Source organism: Hetaerina americana, unplaced genomic scaffold (genome assembly GCF_022747635.1).
Source record: "Hetaerina americana unplaced genomic scaffold, ioHetAmer1.1.p SCAF_5, whole genome shotgun sequence".
NCBI classification, from domain to species: Eukaryota; Metazoa; Arthropoda; class Insecta; order Odonata; family Calopterygidae; genus Hetaerina; species Hetaerina americana.
The window spans coordinates 9,213,989-9,230,168 of NW_027287095.1; the positions used below are offsets into that span (position 1 = coordinate 9,213,989).

At 44.9% G+C, this 16,180-nt stretch overlaps 1 long non-coding RNA gene across 2 annotated transcripts in view; it reads right to left on the minus strand.

The window, feature by feature from the left end:
• Positions 1-8,840: 8,840 nt before the first annotated feature.
• Positions 8,841-16,180, minus strand: part of LOC139693946 (uncharacterized) — a 354,833-nt gene continuing 347,493 nt past the window's right edge. For both annotated transcript variants that reach the window (XR_011702079.1, XR_011702078.1), the window contains exon 3: positions 8,841-9,001. This is a non-coding gene — a long non-coding RNA (uncharacterized lncRNA). The remainder of the gene's footprint in view (positions 9,002-16,180) is intronic.

Genomic DNA, 16,180 nt, shown 5'->3' on the forward strand with positions numbered 1-16,180 from the left:
GTTGGGGTGGATCATTCGAATGCATCAGTCGGCCCTCGTCTGTCTCCCGACACGACACCGGCGAAAACAGGAAGGAGGGCGTCGTAGCCACGGGGTCGCATCCCAATGTGCGCACCCGTCAGTCAAACAGGTCACCACCGGGAGGGAGGGCAAGGGAGGAAGGCCGACCTCCCCGCATCCAACCAGTTGATAACATTTGAATTCCCTGTTTATGCAATGAAATCCCCCCGCCGCTTCATCGGACGAGTGATAGGGCATGGCATCAGGGGAGTTTCGCAATTATCAGCATTATCATCAAAACGGAAAAAATTATACAGTGGGAGACGAGTAAAAAAGGGCCAAATGTCTAACCTTCTTGCGAAGACTTCGTGAGATGACACAAGGAGACATTTTCGAGCAAATTCAAGAAATGAATCACTCCATTTCATAAATAAAATATTGCCTGGCACTTGTTAAAAGTGGAACGGAAATGAAGGAGTTATGTTCATTCAAGCGTTTTAATCAGGCTCGTCTGCTGAATGAAGGGACCGAGAACTATTCGGTTCGTGGACACGTAATCCTCGAGTAGGCAAGGGTTCTTATTCCTTGCATTCGATGAAGGACAAGAAAGTTAACACAGAGCAAACTGCTGCCGACATGATGGGGGAACAGGGCTTTTGTCGCGGGAAGGTATGTTATGCATTTTAAATTTAAATAAAGGTTGGAGTCGAACGAACGGATAAGAAGCGGAAAAAAATAAAGGAAAATACGAGAAATCGAAAACGAAAAGCAGACGAATTGCACTCGCCTACAATTACCAGAGCAACAGTTTTCATTCTAGAATTTAACGAAAGATAAGCTTAAAGCGGTGACAACTGAAAATTAGAATTTGAACCACAGCTTAAACTGTAACATAGAGCAAAGAGAAAGTTAGAATTTACGATTTTAAACTTACAATTGTGAACGAATAACTTGAAAGGGTCAACCCCCAATACCAAAAACGACCACGTCGACGGAAGAAGTGACTCCGCACAGCGACGAACAGAGGACGTAAAACTTTCGATTTCAACGTTCGTCCGAACGCGAATCTCACCAGGCGAAAGATCTACGTATTTAGCCCAAACAGGAACACTAAAAATTAATTATAAAACGGGACTGGCCAAATAAATCAAAAACGCTTCCCCTCCAACATTTTCGAACTTGGGAAATTACATGCGAGTTACGTGCGACCCGATACTGTGAGAACCAAACGAACCACCGCAAGACCACAGCTCCGCTGCAGTCATTCAGGAGGAAGCGGAACGGACGGAGTGAGGGTGAGTGCATTACGGACACCAATGGAGCGCATTTGCAGCGAGCGGACCAAGAAGAGTCAAACGATAACGATCTCGCGATGCCATCGAGATGGGAGGGAGAGAGGGGGTGGAAGGGGAGAGAGGCCCCTAAAGGCCGGCGCAGCATCCACCCCCGCCTCCCATTCGGACTGACCGCGCACTTAACTTTTTTGCCCGCCGAAGACGGAGCGGTGGAGAGCCCTCCCTAATTAAAAGCGGATACTTCGGAGAGGAGACGTGGACGGTGGAGAGGGGACTCCAGGGAGAAAAAGGGAGCCGACGGTTCCTCTGCCCAGACCAGCGAAATGAAAGAGAATGGGGCAGCGGCAGGAGGACGACAAAACACTACGACCGGACATGGAAACAAGAACGGGAGAGAGAGGCCGTAACGATGGTTCGCAATTACGCACACACGCAAACTACTACGGAGCGGGAGAGAGGGTTAGGGCTGGGGATTGGGGGGGGGGGGGGGGGTTGAGCACTTGGGGCTGATTTAGAGTCGACGGCGGTGATGTCCGTGAGTTTGACGGTGGTGGTGCTTGGGACGACGGAACGGCTCTCCGGGTGGCTTAAGGGATCGGAAGTCGATGAGGAGCGTGGGTGGCTATTCAGCGAAAATAACCCTAAGGGAATAGAGAGGGGAGGGAAGGAGGGAGAAAGGTTGCCGGAGGAAATACTGAACGTTAACAAAAAAATTCAATTAGGTGGGCACCTACGATGCCTCCAAACGCGATACAATTGCGACGGTATCACTATTTCATGCAATGGTGTGCCTTGGTTAAATTAAAAACACAGTGAAATCTCTCGGTAACAACACTGTCCGGCAACTTAACAATTACAGGCATTCGAAATGAGACAACTATACGAAACACACATTCAATTCTATGAGCGCCTTTTTCTATAACGTCACATAGAAGAATCTTGAAAAACGTCAGTGGGAAATGTACGCTGTACATAAGAAAATAACAGAGTGATTTTTCCTTCGAGAGATAAATTAATATAAAATTTAACTTGACCATAATTTCCACGTGCATATGGCGCACAACCCTATACATGACTGCTTAGGAAGCTTATCTTCACTCGTAATGGCCTAACGCCATGAAAGGGAGGCCTTGTGTTGTGTCTACCACATTTGAAAAACCGATGCAATTTTTTTACATCCACATTAAAACTCTTTTCTCATGAGTTCATTTTTCCAATTGACGTTCGTATGAATGCTTGTTCGCACAATTACCCACACATCCAGCCCCTCTCGCAAAATACAAAGACTTCGGCGGCAACTTGTTGAAAAAATTATCCATGGAGAGTGATTTTTTTCAGTAATTACAGTAAATGCAATTTATAGAAGTTAAACCATAATTTGGCGAATGTCCTTGGCAACCAAGCTATTTGAAGGAACAAATTAATTCAATGTGAAAATTTCACCGAAGAGTTGTACAGCCGAGGCCACAGTGCAAGAACATAACATTTCATCGAAAAGCAAACCCCACTCCGACCACACACTGAGCCAGAATATTACGCGTTCAATTTTTGCTCTCGGTAAACATTTTCCATACATCTAAAACCTGGTGCAAAACAAGGGGCAGGCAACGGAGAGGACATCGCTGAAGCTTAATTTGTGTGATAATTTGGCATAGGAGAACCCAGGCATTGTCGGTTTATTAGTTTAATCTCCGTAAATAGCCAAAGCAATTCGACCATCGGCTGGGAAGGATAAGAGACTGCACCTGTGGCTCCCTATGCCTATATAGGTTATGGTATTTTACATGGCGGCATGTATAACTGTCAGGCCAACGAAATGCTATCAATTCAATCAAATTCTCACCATTTCCTCGTTTCTCTCAAAGCTACCAGTGACCAGCAAGAGGCCGCAACGTGACAATCGTTAGGATTCATTTGGTACAGGAACGAAAAGCATTACCGATGTCTTTTGATAACCCATACCCAAGCACTGTTGATCTGGATCACTGCACCCATAAGGGTTGCGTCGGAGAAACATTCTCAAGGGTAGCGGGAGCTCGTACGTACCTGGCGGACCTGGTGTCACGCGGTAATCCTGTACTTAGAATGTTATGCACCTCCTTCATGGGGGCTATAAAAGAATGTTTCGTCAGACTTCATTTCGTGACACCTACGCAAGGCAGAGATTAAGTCCATGCGTCCGCGTTCGCGCCACTCTCCATATTTTCCCTACCACTGCCTCACGACGACTAGGACTTATGTGCTAGAGGGTAGAAAGGGATACCGACCGATATACTACCTTGATCAAAAAGTTCCCGGAATAACCACCGTGTGGCGCTCCCATCGTTCCGATTTGAGTTCTGTTTTTTTTGTTAAATTGGTACATCTGTTGTTGATATTCCCTTTAAATCTTAGTGTCATAACTTGACATTTGCAAAAGTTACGTAGCCAAGAGTACATCTATCTCTGTGTGTGTTGGCGATTTTTTACAATTTCAGAAATGGATTTAAATTTGCAACAACGAACTTGTATTAAATTTTGCGTAAAAAACGGATTTAGTGGCGCACGGACGTTGGAAATGTTGGAAAAGTGTTTCGGCAACGATTCTCTAAAAAAAACGGTCGTTTACCAGTGGCACGAGCGGTTCAGAAGTGGTCGTGAGTCAATCGAAGATGATGAACGCAGTGGCAGACCATCGACATCGAAAGTCGGTGAAAAAATTGATAAAGTAAAAGAAATGTTGGTCAATAACCGCAAATTAACCATCAGAGAAATAGCGGAGGACTTGAACATTGCCTATGGATCCGCCCAAGACATTGTGGTTAATGATTTGGGTTTCCGTCGTGTAGCAGCAAAGTTGGTGCCAAAAGACCTCAATTTCATGCAAAAAAGAGACCGTGTTGACGTCGCAAAAGACATGATTTGCGAGGCTGAATCCGATCCCACATTCATCAAAAGGATCATTACTGGAGACGAGACGTGGGTTTATGAGTACGACACGCAATCCAGACATCAGGCAAGTGAATGGCGTTCACCAAATGAGCCGAGACCAAAAAAACCACGTCGTTTTCAGTCAAAAAAGAAGGCAATGCTGACGGTTTTCATGGATTACAACGGTGTAGTGCATCATGAATTTTTGCCAGAAGGCCAGACAGTAAACAAAGAGTATTATTTGGGCGTTATGAGACGTTTGCGTGAAGCAATTCGCCGAAAGAGACCAGAAATGTGGGCAGAAAACTCGTGGATTTTGCACCATGATAACGCACCGTCGCACAGTGCTATCATTATTCGTAATTTTTTGACGAAAAATGCAACAAATACCATCCAACAGCCACCGAATTCACCTGATTTGGCTCCCTGTGACTTCTTTCTGTTCAATCGAGTTAAAAAACCATTACGGGGAACGCGTTTTAGCAGCCGAGAGGAAGTAATGGAAAAATCGCAGGAAGCACTGATGGACATACCGAAAACCGAATATAAAAAATGTTTCGAGGATTGGATCAAGCGCTGGCATAAGTGTGTTGCAGTCGATGGGGATTACTTTGAAGGGGACAATATAGATTTAGATGAATAAACTTGTATTTTTAATTTTCTGAATAAATTCCGGGAAATTTTTGATCAAGGTAGTATCCAGAATGTCTAGCGCCACGACGAGAAAATGGCTGAATGGGGGGGAAAGCCCTGGAAAAGGGACGCGAATAAGGAGGCGACTATATAGAGGGAGAGGAGATGAAGGGGGCAGAGAGAACTATCCATAAAAAAAGCACGATGAGGCTCGCTTCTTCGCTCGGGGAGTAAAGTGGAAGGGGAGAGGGAAATTACGTTGGAGAGAAAAGTGTCTCGCGTAGACATTTTTTATGCACACTTCCAGCACCGTGGAAAGTTACCATGGGATGAAAACGTTCCTCTCCCCACCACCACCCCCTGTTCCTCTCCGCCGGGGAACGCCCACGCGGAAGTCGTGGGGGCGCCAATATGTGCGGCAAAAAAAAGAATAAAGATGCCCCGCTTTCCCCTCCCCTGCTATCCCGGCCGACCCAGCGCCGCGGCGGCCCCTCACAAAGCCTTCTCCGCCCCCCCCCCTCCCGTCCGAAAACTTGCGCGGCGCCGGGGGAGGAAATGAAGGCGGCCCCCGGGTGGCGCACGCGGCGGGGGTGTAGGGCTGGGAGGGCCGCGCGCGTTTCGGGCCGCCATATCGAGGGGGGCATCATTAATTGAATCCCTCCTGGGGGCCCAGGGGGATGAACTTAGGCGATGACTCCTTTCGAGGAGAGGACGGACTACGCGGGGCCTCCCGAGGGTCCCGGTTAGGCGACCGCGGGCCACCGAAATTAAGCCCCGATCATGCGTCGATTCAAATGAAGGGGGAGAATCGATTATTAAAAAAAAACGAAGAACTTTTTAAAACTCTACTTAATTATTTTCTCCATTTTTCCCGTCCTAGCTGTCGTGGCGAGGCAATATCATCAGTCGCAACAAATACACTTGTTCCCCCGGGTACTTAAGATCATGTTACGACCTAGGTTTCGTAGCAACGCAACGAAACCTATGGCGTAGAATTTAAATAAGATCATTGAGTGGTGTTCAAAACTGATTTCATTTTGCATGATTGTGAGGGACTTTCAAGAAGTTACGCCGGAAACCACGTCTTTTATCGAGTGTGTATTTTTTAAACGAATCTTCATTTTTTCGGAGCATTTTCGAAAAATATTCGAGGTAGTGACCTCTGGAGACAAATAATAAGTCTTAAGGACAGGAGAGGACGTATGAAGCAGCGCACAGGAAAAGTAAGTGCCCAGAATGTTTATGGAAGCAACTAGTAAAAACTAAGAAATGAGCATGTTATGAATTTTCTACCCCGAAAGGAGTAGAAAGGGGCAAGGGCTCAAATGGCAAGCAGGTAACCATCTTTTCAAAAGATGAAATACGATAATTCACCTAATTGTGAAAATACGGATAATAACAACTACTACGAGTACTTAGGGGGTGTAACTAACCTGTTTCCTTGATAGAGGAGCGCAAAATTTATGCTACAAACATGTATAGCTAATTTTACTCAAGATATTAGAGATGATTATTGGTGAAAATGTGTTCATTATTCGATAAAGTTTCACAATCCTGCGAATAAGTGTACCGAATCGGGCATAAGTGTTTCAATTTTATTCCTAAAATATAGGAAAAATTTGACGGAAGTAACTGACGGAAGGATAGAGCGTAGTTTTACAACACCGCACATGTTAAAGAGGCGAATTGATTACACGTCAACATTATTTTAAAGCCTGGCTCATATTCACGCCATAAGCCATTTCCAATTAAATATCAATCATCGACCCCAGAATCGGGCAAAGACACCGGTATCAATTTTATTAGGGATATTAAAGACGATAAGAAGTTATCGAGGTCCTTTTTGAAGTACCTGATTGTAAATCCTACGCCCCTATCTTCCGAAGCGACAACCATAAATGGGTGAGATATGGAGAAGGTCTGACTAAAACTAATCCTAGAAGAATAACCCCTATTTCCTTGTCGACGCAAGAAATCAAAATTTCCGTACCTATTAAAATGCATTCAAATATTTCCCCTGAAATCAAATTCCAAATCGTGAAATACGAAGTTCAATTAACTTGATTTACTTCGCAGAGTTTTTACATAACTATCCTTCATCGTTTAATCATAAAAACATACATTTTATGTAAGTCTATTAGACGACACCCACGAAAGATATGAATATTAAGCATCAATTACTAAAATACCTAAGAAAATACAACGCAGTGGTGACACTTAAAAGTTTCAGGCGACAATTGCAAACTCCTACAGAAAATAATTCTACTGCCTCATCGGGATAATTACCTCAACGCGCTAAAAAGAGTAGTTTCGTCGCAGTGCTATCAAAGTCTAGCGTTATCCTATTCATTACAAGAGCAGGAGGGAAATGAAAACAAACGCGTAGGAACACTTTTCATTATCCTGTACTCACTACTCAACATTCTCCACCCTTACACGTACGTACTTACTAACCCAAGATTCTAGTGCTCTCCCCCCCCGCGCCCCATTCACCCCAGCCCCCCATAACCCAGCCAGGAATCCACTTCTCTCTCGCTACCCCCCATCCACAATCTTCACTCCCTCCCCTCCCCGCTACAAATAACACGCCCCCCCTCCTTCCCCCCACATGCTTCCCGCCCCTTAAAACCGTAATAACTCGGCCGCGCCGCCTAGATTGCTCGATGGAGAAATTAATTGGATTTCCTCTCCCCAAGGAGCATCCCCGGCCCTTTCTTTCATCACCCTCCTCCCTTCACCCTCCACGAACACCACCACCCCCACTTGACACCGCCCGCCACACACACCATCACATGACCTCGCGCAAGCCCAGCCCTGAAGATCTTAATTCCCCGTGATCCTCCGCTTCGAGGCACATGCACGCCAGGAAAACCCGCACTTTCGCGATTACTACCAAACCTCGTGGAAATTTCATATCCGATAATTTCGCTGCCATTAATTTCTCCGTAAAAGCATGTTCGCTGCCATTATCCCCGGATTAGTCGCAAGGGGTGGGGACGGAATAAATGAATCCGAACTCAGGACTACAGCCAAGTCTAAATTCCGGGACAGCCATGAACCAAGGCATTTGTCACGTGCCTTACTTCCTTATAATCTCTTCATAGATATCGTATGAGAAAGTTATCTTACTTTGGCGGGAAAATTCAAACACTGTCCGTAGGCCAGAAAGGCAAAAATCACGGAAAAATGAGCTGCTTCTCACAAACCAGGAAGAGGCGACGGCTTAACTGGACGCCAACACGAATCGTTCCGACCTTTCCTAAGCAATTCAATTAAATGATGTGTCGAAATCTTTGGCGCCCGACGAATGTCTCCAATGGGAGGAGAGTTATCTTTCCAATATCACTGAAAATTGACACGCATACCAGACACGTCGGAATGTGTCTTATTTCCAGAGTCCCTTCTGGTTTTAGAGCGATCACGCGGATAGTACTTAGGCTACAATAAGAACAATTGGACGCATTTATGGAAAATGGAAGCAAACAAAAATCGTCAATTTCGAGAGTTTTATTACAAAATGAGAATTAATGCTAAGTATTGAGCTAATAGAAATTGAACCAAATCTTGCGGATGAAGCGCTCCGCTCTAGAGACACGTGAAACAACTATCTAGTATGGCAGTGTCTGTGTTACCCTGATTTGTCAAAAGAGCTATTACCAACTCTTTTAAGTCTGCAATTGGAATGTGATTACCCCAGTGCATAACCGCGCCCAATTTACAAGACGCTGAAATGAAAACAAGGGTGGGGCTGATGAGGCACGGGAGTTGGTGGCGGGTGGTCACCACCAACCGACCCATGACCCGCCTCGTGTCTACTCACCCTGGGCACGGAGTAGATGCTCTCCCGGTACGGCAGCGAGGCGGCGTAAGAAGGCTGCGAGGGGGGCGGCGGGTGTGGAGGCGGCGGAGGCGGAGGGGGCGGGTGTCCGTAGCGATGGGAGGCCGGCTCGCCCCCGCCGCGGGGCTGCTGCGAGGGGTGGCCGTAAACGGGGCCGCCCCCACCTCCCCCGCCCCCTCCCGCCCCCGGCGGGGGCGGATAATGCTGCGGTGGGGGCTGCTGTCGTCCTCCGACCACGGTGGCTGCCCCGCCGGGAGAGAGGGGCGCGGGCGCCGGGGGCTGTCGCTGGGGCTTGTAGGGTGAGACTTCCCCCGGTTGCGAGGACCTAGGGAAAGCGGAGAAAGAGAGAAGAGGCGGTTAAGAAGTCATCTACCAATCAAATAATTCGTACAGGATTAAAAAAATGTAAATACATCATGAAAACATTTCCAAGAAATAGCACAGTTTCAAAACATGGTTGACAACTGAACACAGCCATACAAGAAGATTCATATTTCAATTTTACTATGCCCTTTACTTCAATTAAAAACGAATAATTATATTTTCAGAAACATCACAAGAGTGTTCGTGGCAAAACTGACACCGGTAACATTCATAAGAAATAAATAGTTAAAATTAAATAAATATGGTCAGTGTGGTATTTAGAAACAAGCAATATATGTAACCTCCCCTCGATCATTCAAGTAAAGACAACGGCCTTTAAGGCATCATGCAGGTTAACAAATATATCAACCATATATATTTGTACGATAACCATAGACAAGATTTAAAACAGAAGAAATTATAGGCAATCCTGAATATGAAGACGCCCCAAAGAAATCAAAACAGTGCCGGAACACCAGCAGCATTTCACCTTTCACTACACTGAAGCCACGATCGGATAACGGTTTCTTGGAACTTAAGTGGGGTAACATTTCCCGTAAGTTGATTTTTTTGGCCGTCGCGGCTGTGGACAGGACGGAACCCTAAACACAAACTTCCCGGAGACGGGTTTCCGATCCCGGCACTTATCGAGCAAACGCCGGCTCCGAGCAGAGAGAGAGGGAGGGATGCATAGAACGCGCGACACGTGAGCGTACAAAGGCAAAATAGAAACAAGCGGAGGAGCGCATCCCCCGAGCGATGGTTGTTCGTCCAGCCCGATGCAATCGAGCGAACAAGGGGTTGGGTCAGGGACAGCTATAGAGCCCCGCCTGCGTGCTTTAGACATACCGGTTGCCGCAGAACGACGACGAAATGACACCAAAACACTCTCGGCGCTCGCCGTTTGCGACTGCCAGGGAAGGGAGAGAGGGGGGGCCGCGGACAGCCAGCCACAGGCGACGTGTTTTCGAAAATATTCGCGCGGCGGGACGGGGGAGATGGGGGTTGAGGGGCAGCACAAGTAATGAGAACGGACGAAACCCACCCCTATTCGCGCACCACATTTATATGCAAAGGGAGCGGAATCCCCTAAAGCGACCTCCGGTTTAAACGAAATACATACATATTTGTATGACCTTCCTACTAAGCAATTGGTGCACACGAGGATTTGACTTTTTGACTCCACATTCCCATTGTTAACGGAGCATCATATTTCTAACTTCAATATCCGAGCTTATCTCGTCGGAAAACCACTAAGGCATTCGAATGGCGTCTTGAATAATGAAGGAAAACTCATGATCACAATCAACTTCATCAGTAACTGAAGCACGCCATACGTAATTCTTAATTATTGGTTACATTTGACCGCAAGTTTCATTTTTTTAGCGTTCCTCTAACAGAACGGACCGAGAATCTTGGCGATATCAAAAACGACTGATCCACGACCACTGAGGAAACTTAAATACCGTAACAAGATTTTATTCCTGATGTTTAGTCGATAGTTTTCAAATGAATAATCATTTCCACTGAAATTAACTAACATTAATAATTACAAGACGTGAAAAATATCGAAGTGAAAGAGGCCACACTCCCTTCTCTTTAGACATACAGGTACACGCCCCCATTGCTACATGAAATTAAAGCTGACCTAGATGAAATATCCTGGAGAGTAAAAATAATATCGCCGTTAAAAAACAAGGGTCACTCACGAAACATGACAACGAATCCGTACAATCTAGCGAAGGCGAAGAGGATGGATTCATTAAAGTTAGGGAATCGATGGGTTGAAAGCGAATGAATCCACGACAGCCAATACATCCTTTCCCACGCAAATCATCGGGGCTAACGACCTCGTCAAACGCAGAATGATCTACTCGCATGCGTAAAAACGACAACACCACCACCAACGGCAGAAAAGTTGGGGCGAGAGGGAAAGGGAACCCGGCGATATGAGCCGTCCACCGATTCCACCACGGCGATGCGTGAATGGACGTCCTTGCGTCACCATCACCCGCCGCCGAATTGAGTGAAGGTCGAGGGGAAAAAAAGACGAGAAGTGAGCGCAATTCCGACTGTGACACAATCAGGAAACGTCCAAGATCGCCGCATCCCCCCCAGAAGTAAGGAATCCCTCGATACCGGGCGACAAAATGAAGGAATGAGTGATCATCAAACACCAAGTCCACAACATTTGCCAACGAGAAGTATAAATGCTTCGATGCTCCAAAATTGGCATATTTTCGCGAGTAAAAAAAGAAGAACAGCGGGGATGGATTTTAAACATTAACCAAGCAAAAAAAAAGTTGCTAAAGCGTGACTAGGGAATATTTTCATGACGTCAATTCTTCGCTTTCCCCAGCTTCAGAAACAAAAAAATCGCATTTTCGCAACTGATGTTCATTTAAATTGTTCCTTATCGATCGGAGTTTAACATATGACGGTGGGATTCATATAAGACATCATATTGGATTGAGTTAGTAATGAGTGTAAACCATGTATGCTTCATTAAAACTGCCTCATTTATTCATGAGAACAAACAAATTCCAGCGGAAAAAAGAAAAAAAAATGCCTCAAGTTTGTCCCAGAACGCGGGGTTCTTGATGGCCTAAGCGCAGTGGAAGCTATAGTTGAGTCAAAACCATTGCAACATGCATTACACACCGTTTGGCCCCTTCATCGCGTTCCCCTAAGATCACAACCTTCAACAACTCTAGTACCAAGGAATTTCCACCATCATTACTTCGTTCACTACGGTAAACTTTCATTTGAAAAATATATATGATATCGTCTATCTAAGCATAATATTAAGTCACTGGCTCACAAAGTAGTCTTTGCATTTATCACAGCAATCCATGGTAGCGTGATTCCTCAATTTAACCCGCAAATATACTTTTATTTTCCACAGATAAATACGGAATAGTTCTGCCGACCGAAGAACTTAGTTTGCACAATACGACGCTCATCAGATAATGGATAGATTTGGACGTTAGCACCGATATTACCATTTTCAGAGGCATTCGAGTTAAAAAAAACCGAAGGTGAAATATCATTAAAAATTATTAATCATCGCTTTCATCATAGATTGCGTGCCGATGGCTTATAGTTATTTGGCACCAAGAGCTTAAATTATGGCATTGTTATGTACTTCCCGATTAAATTTGCGGAAAATAACAACTAAAATTCCAGAAATTTTCCAGAATTTTCATTCTAATCAATTTAATGAAAACCACCCCTAAAGACGAACAGGTGATACCCCCTTAATACATAACTACCATTAACCCTTTCCCCATATTGTCCCTGTACTTAAATATTTACGGGAATGTTAGACCTACCTAAGTGACTATGGACGAATATGATCGCCACAACCGAGGTGATTAGAAGAAATTAGACAAGTGAAAGAACAAAACTCACGCCTAATATGCAACTCTCATCGAAATTTCCGTCGACTCGTCACCGCCTCGGCCGGTGCAACGCATTACTCACGCTCGGCAAGCCTCCCATTTCTTTCTAAGGGGAGCGCGCATGACCAAGGAGAATCACCGGTCAAGCCCAGCGTTGAGTCACATCGGAAACAGTGCTCGACAGCGTGTTTGGCGATGGTTCACAGAGGTGATCGAGCCCGTGGCAGCGAGGGAAGGGCGGAAACGGTCAACCATTATCGATAGCCAATGAATTGCCTCCGGCACAAATGCACTAAATCGTTCAGACTGCAGGGAGCACATGGGACCTTCAATTGGTGAAGAGGTAGATGTCAAATTTAAAATAGTTCGATGGAATTCAATCCAAACCAAAGCCGGAAGCATAAGGTACGAGGTTCCCAGTTAATGAGCAAAGCAACGTGTTAGGAAAATGAGCTAATCAAGAAATTCTTAATAATAATGGGAATACTAGAGACTCTGATATTACACTTTTCGATGATTTTTAAATTAACAGGTAGAAAATACGTTAGGGTGAAAAGCACAAATACTCAAAGGAAATTTACTTCAAGTAAATGACTTGTCCCCTCCCCATGGACTATAACAATGACGTGGTGGAAGGACGTGTGCTTTCGATGACCCTTAGAGCAGTGCCGGCGGGAGCAATGATATACAGGAGTATTCTCCTGGTAGGGTCACCCATGCCAGATATGTCAAAGGGTAGGAGCCAGACGAAAGGTAGTCAGCGCAGTGTTTGTTCCTCTTATAATATTGGGCGATGCTGAGGACAGCAAAATTAGAAAATATGAAGCGGGACATAAAAGGTAAGAAGAAGCAAGGTAAACGTAGCTTTCGGACGGAATATTATGAGTAGAAATAAAATATGAACCAAAGAAATTAGTAATTCTTCGGGTCAACACACCAACAAGTAGATGGGATAGGTAGATAGGAAGAAGAAAGATGGAGAGACAGAGTAGACGAAAAATTAAAGAAAATAATTGATTGCATGCGCGCGTATTAGACTATACTATTGCTAGGGCATAGAAATAGGAAATGTGGTAGATAATTAAGACTACCAACTCGCCCTCGCAACCAATATAGCAACTGCCTCTCTCCACTCTCCACATTCAAGGCATTTACTCCAATTAACACATACCCCAAATTGGTACTCGGATAGCAAAAAACACACAGACTGGTTTCACAGAATTTTATTTACGAGTCGCACCATGAGGAATGTCGACTTTAAGACCAGCATGACTGCTCATTTCAAGCGTATCCAAGGTAGAATATTTATAAAAAAGTTATATAATTACAGTGTCGCATGTTATATAATTTCAGCGGTAATGAAGGATTGCTTTGCCATATACAATGTAACTATGCATCTCAATATTTTCCTCATACTTTAACGAAACCGACATAAATCCGAAATTCCCTTCAGCCAAAATCTATTTCCGATTGTAACATCCGACGTGGCGGCGTAGTAACACCCTCGCCTGCCAACCCATAGACGAAATCCCCTAATCATGCATAATGGCACCGTCAGAAATACCAGAATACCACAGATTCCTCAAGGATGTGCCGCCAACAGGGACCGGTAAGTAGGATGTCCGCGGCGGAGGGAGTGAAGGGCGGAAGGCAAGGAAGGGGGAGGGGGGTTGCGCACTGCAAAAGGCCGACAGTGCCGGACGAATAAATCCAAGGCTGCTGGACCATCCCGAAACCGCCCACCCTGAAGACCAGCAAACAAATAAATAGGGATGTCACCAAATCTCCGTCCCGCAAAAGGGCTCAGGGGAGGCGGAAGGGGATGAAAGGACAGGAGGGAGCCTGGGGGGTGGGGGATGAGGGCGCGGGGAGTCGGCGGAACTTCGCAAGAGCGGGTCTCATGAAATTCCGAGGGAGGTCAAGGGGGGGGGGAGGGGTGAAGCATCCAAATGAGGGAGGGAGGAGAGCGGGCGGGGGCGGAGGGGGGCCGTCTCAGTCCTTCGGGAGCGGGCGAAGGGAGGGAGCATTTCAAACGGAGCTAGGAGCATTGGGGGAAGGAGGTGGGGGATGAACTCGTTTTTGCACATCACACAACAAGAGCGAGGGAGGCTGGGCTAGGGTACAAGCCACCAGCGATCTTAGGAGGAGTTGTCCCGAAATAATTAACAGTGATTTGGTAAAATATAATGATCAATTCATTAAAAATAAATTTAGGTCACCAAACATATCCAACACAAAACACCAACCATCCTTTCAAATCATCTCATTTCACATTTGTCTTTTTCAAATCGGGCCATTGGCATAGCGGAAAGTTAATTGAGAAAACTGATTCGTCTACATGCGGAGACACACCACTGACATTATTATTACCTATTCCCAATTACGTTCTCTCCATTACGCAGTTAATAATGCACGGGTAACCCACTCTTGCGTAACCACGACGATTTCCCATCAAAAGAATATATATCAGTCGTGACTAAATGAATATCAAGTCCGCGTAGCTTTTGAATGAGGAGCACGTGAATTATCATGGGGTAAAATGCTCCTCTTTTATAGGATATTCGCGGTTACTCGATAAATTATTCGTCGTTAAAAATGGGTACCACGGAAGGGTGACCAGCCAGGTGAGTTACAAATGAAGAGTGGCATTCCAAATGGTGCTTTCTTCACGAAATACTAAATTAAAATACTACCATTCGTAATTCTTGTCTGTTTGCCTACAATGAGATGACATCGCAAATGTTTGTAGCCATTTCCTTCTGCTCTGAACAGAATCAAGCATCAAATCACCCAAGACCCTAGTAACAGGCTTGCAAAAATATTCAGATCCTGGCAAGAGGTATTATCACTATATCCATTTTGGGGTTTCACCCATCGCGTAGTTACATAAATATAATGCGTACATTCAACCCATTTGATTAATATAAATATCTATACATCATTTCGGTGCGAACGGAACTATGACATTAATCATGTTTTTATCAATTTAGACATATTGTATAACGATACACAGGATATACCTGTATTTATCGATAAGTTGAATATTATTTGGAAATACTGACAGTTCCAATTCAAATATGAAGTTAAATCATTAGCATGGAACACAATCATGGTATACAACTAAAATTTACTTCTGAAGCTAATTTTAAAGTAGCACTTAAAAGATACAACACCCGTTATAAACTTCATGAGGTTATAATTACCGTAATTCATTTTTTTCCCTAACAACACATTCAACTGGTTCAACACCCGACCTGCCAAACACCCAGGTGCAAATTTCTCTAACTTCAACACGAACGCGATACGGAACTGACCACATGCGATAACTTATCGCATCGGTATTGCTAAAAACATTGATCTTCAATTAACGACAATTAATCAAGGAGGCATGCGGGTGATAGACCAAGTAACATGGGAAGGCGCGGGGGAAAAACATCAGAGTCCTTTGTCAAGTTTTGGTCGCGAAACTTCTCCGCGGAAGGCCCTATAGTATGCATTCATTACCTCGATGGACCTTCGATGTACTTACTCATCAAACGACTCGAAAAGTACCCATCACCCGACGAGAGAATCACAGGGCGACACGAAGACTATTGATATTTCACGGTGGACTGATTTAAAGACTTAAGATAATCAGTTTAGCAAAATTTGAGGGGTCAGCGAAACTAATGGCATAAGGTAGAATAATGTAATTGATTCGAATCCACGGCAACGGCGACTTGTTTCATTTAAACAGACGG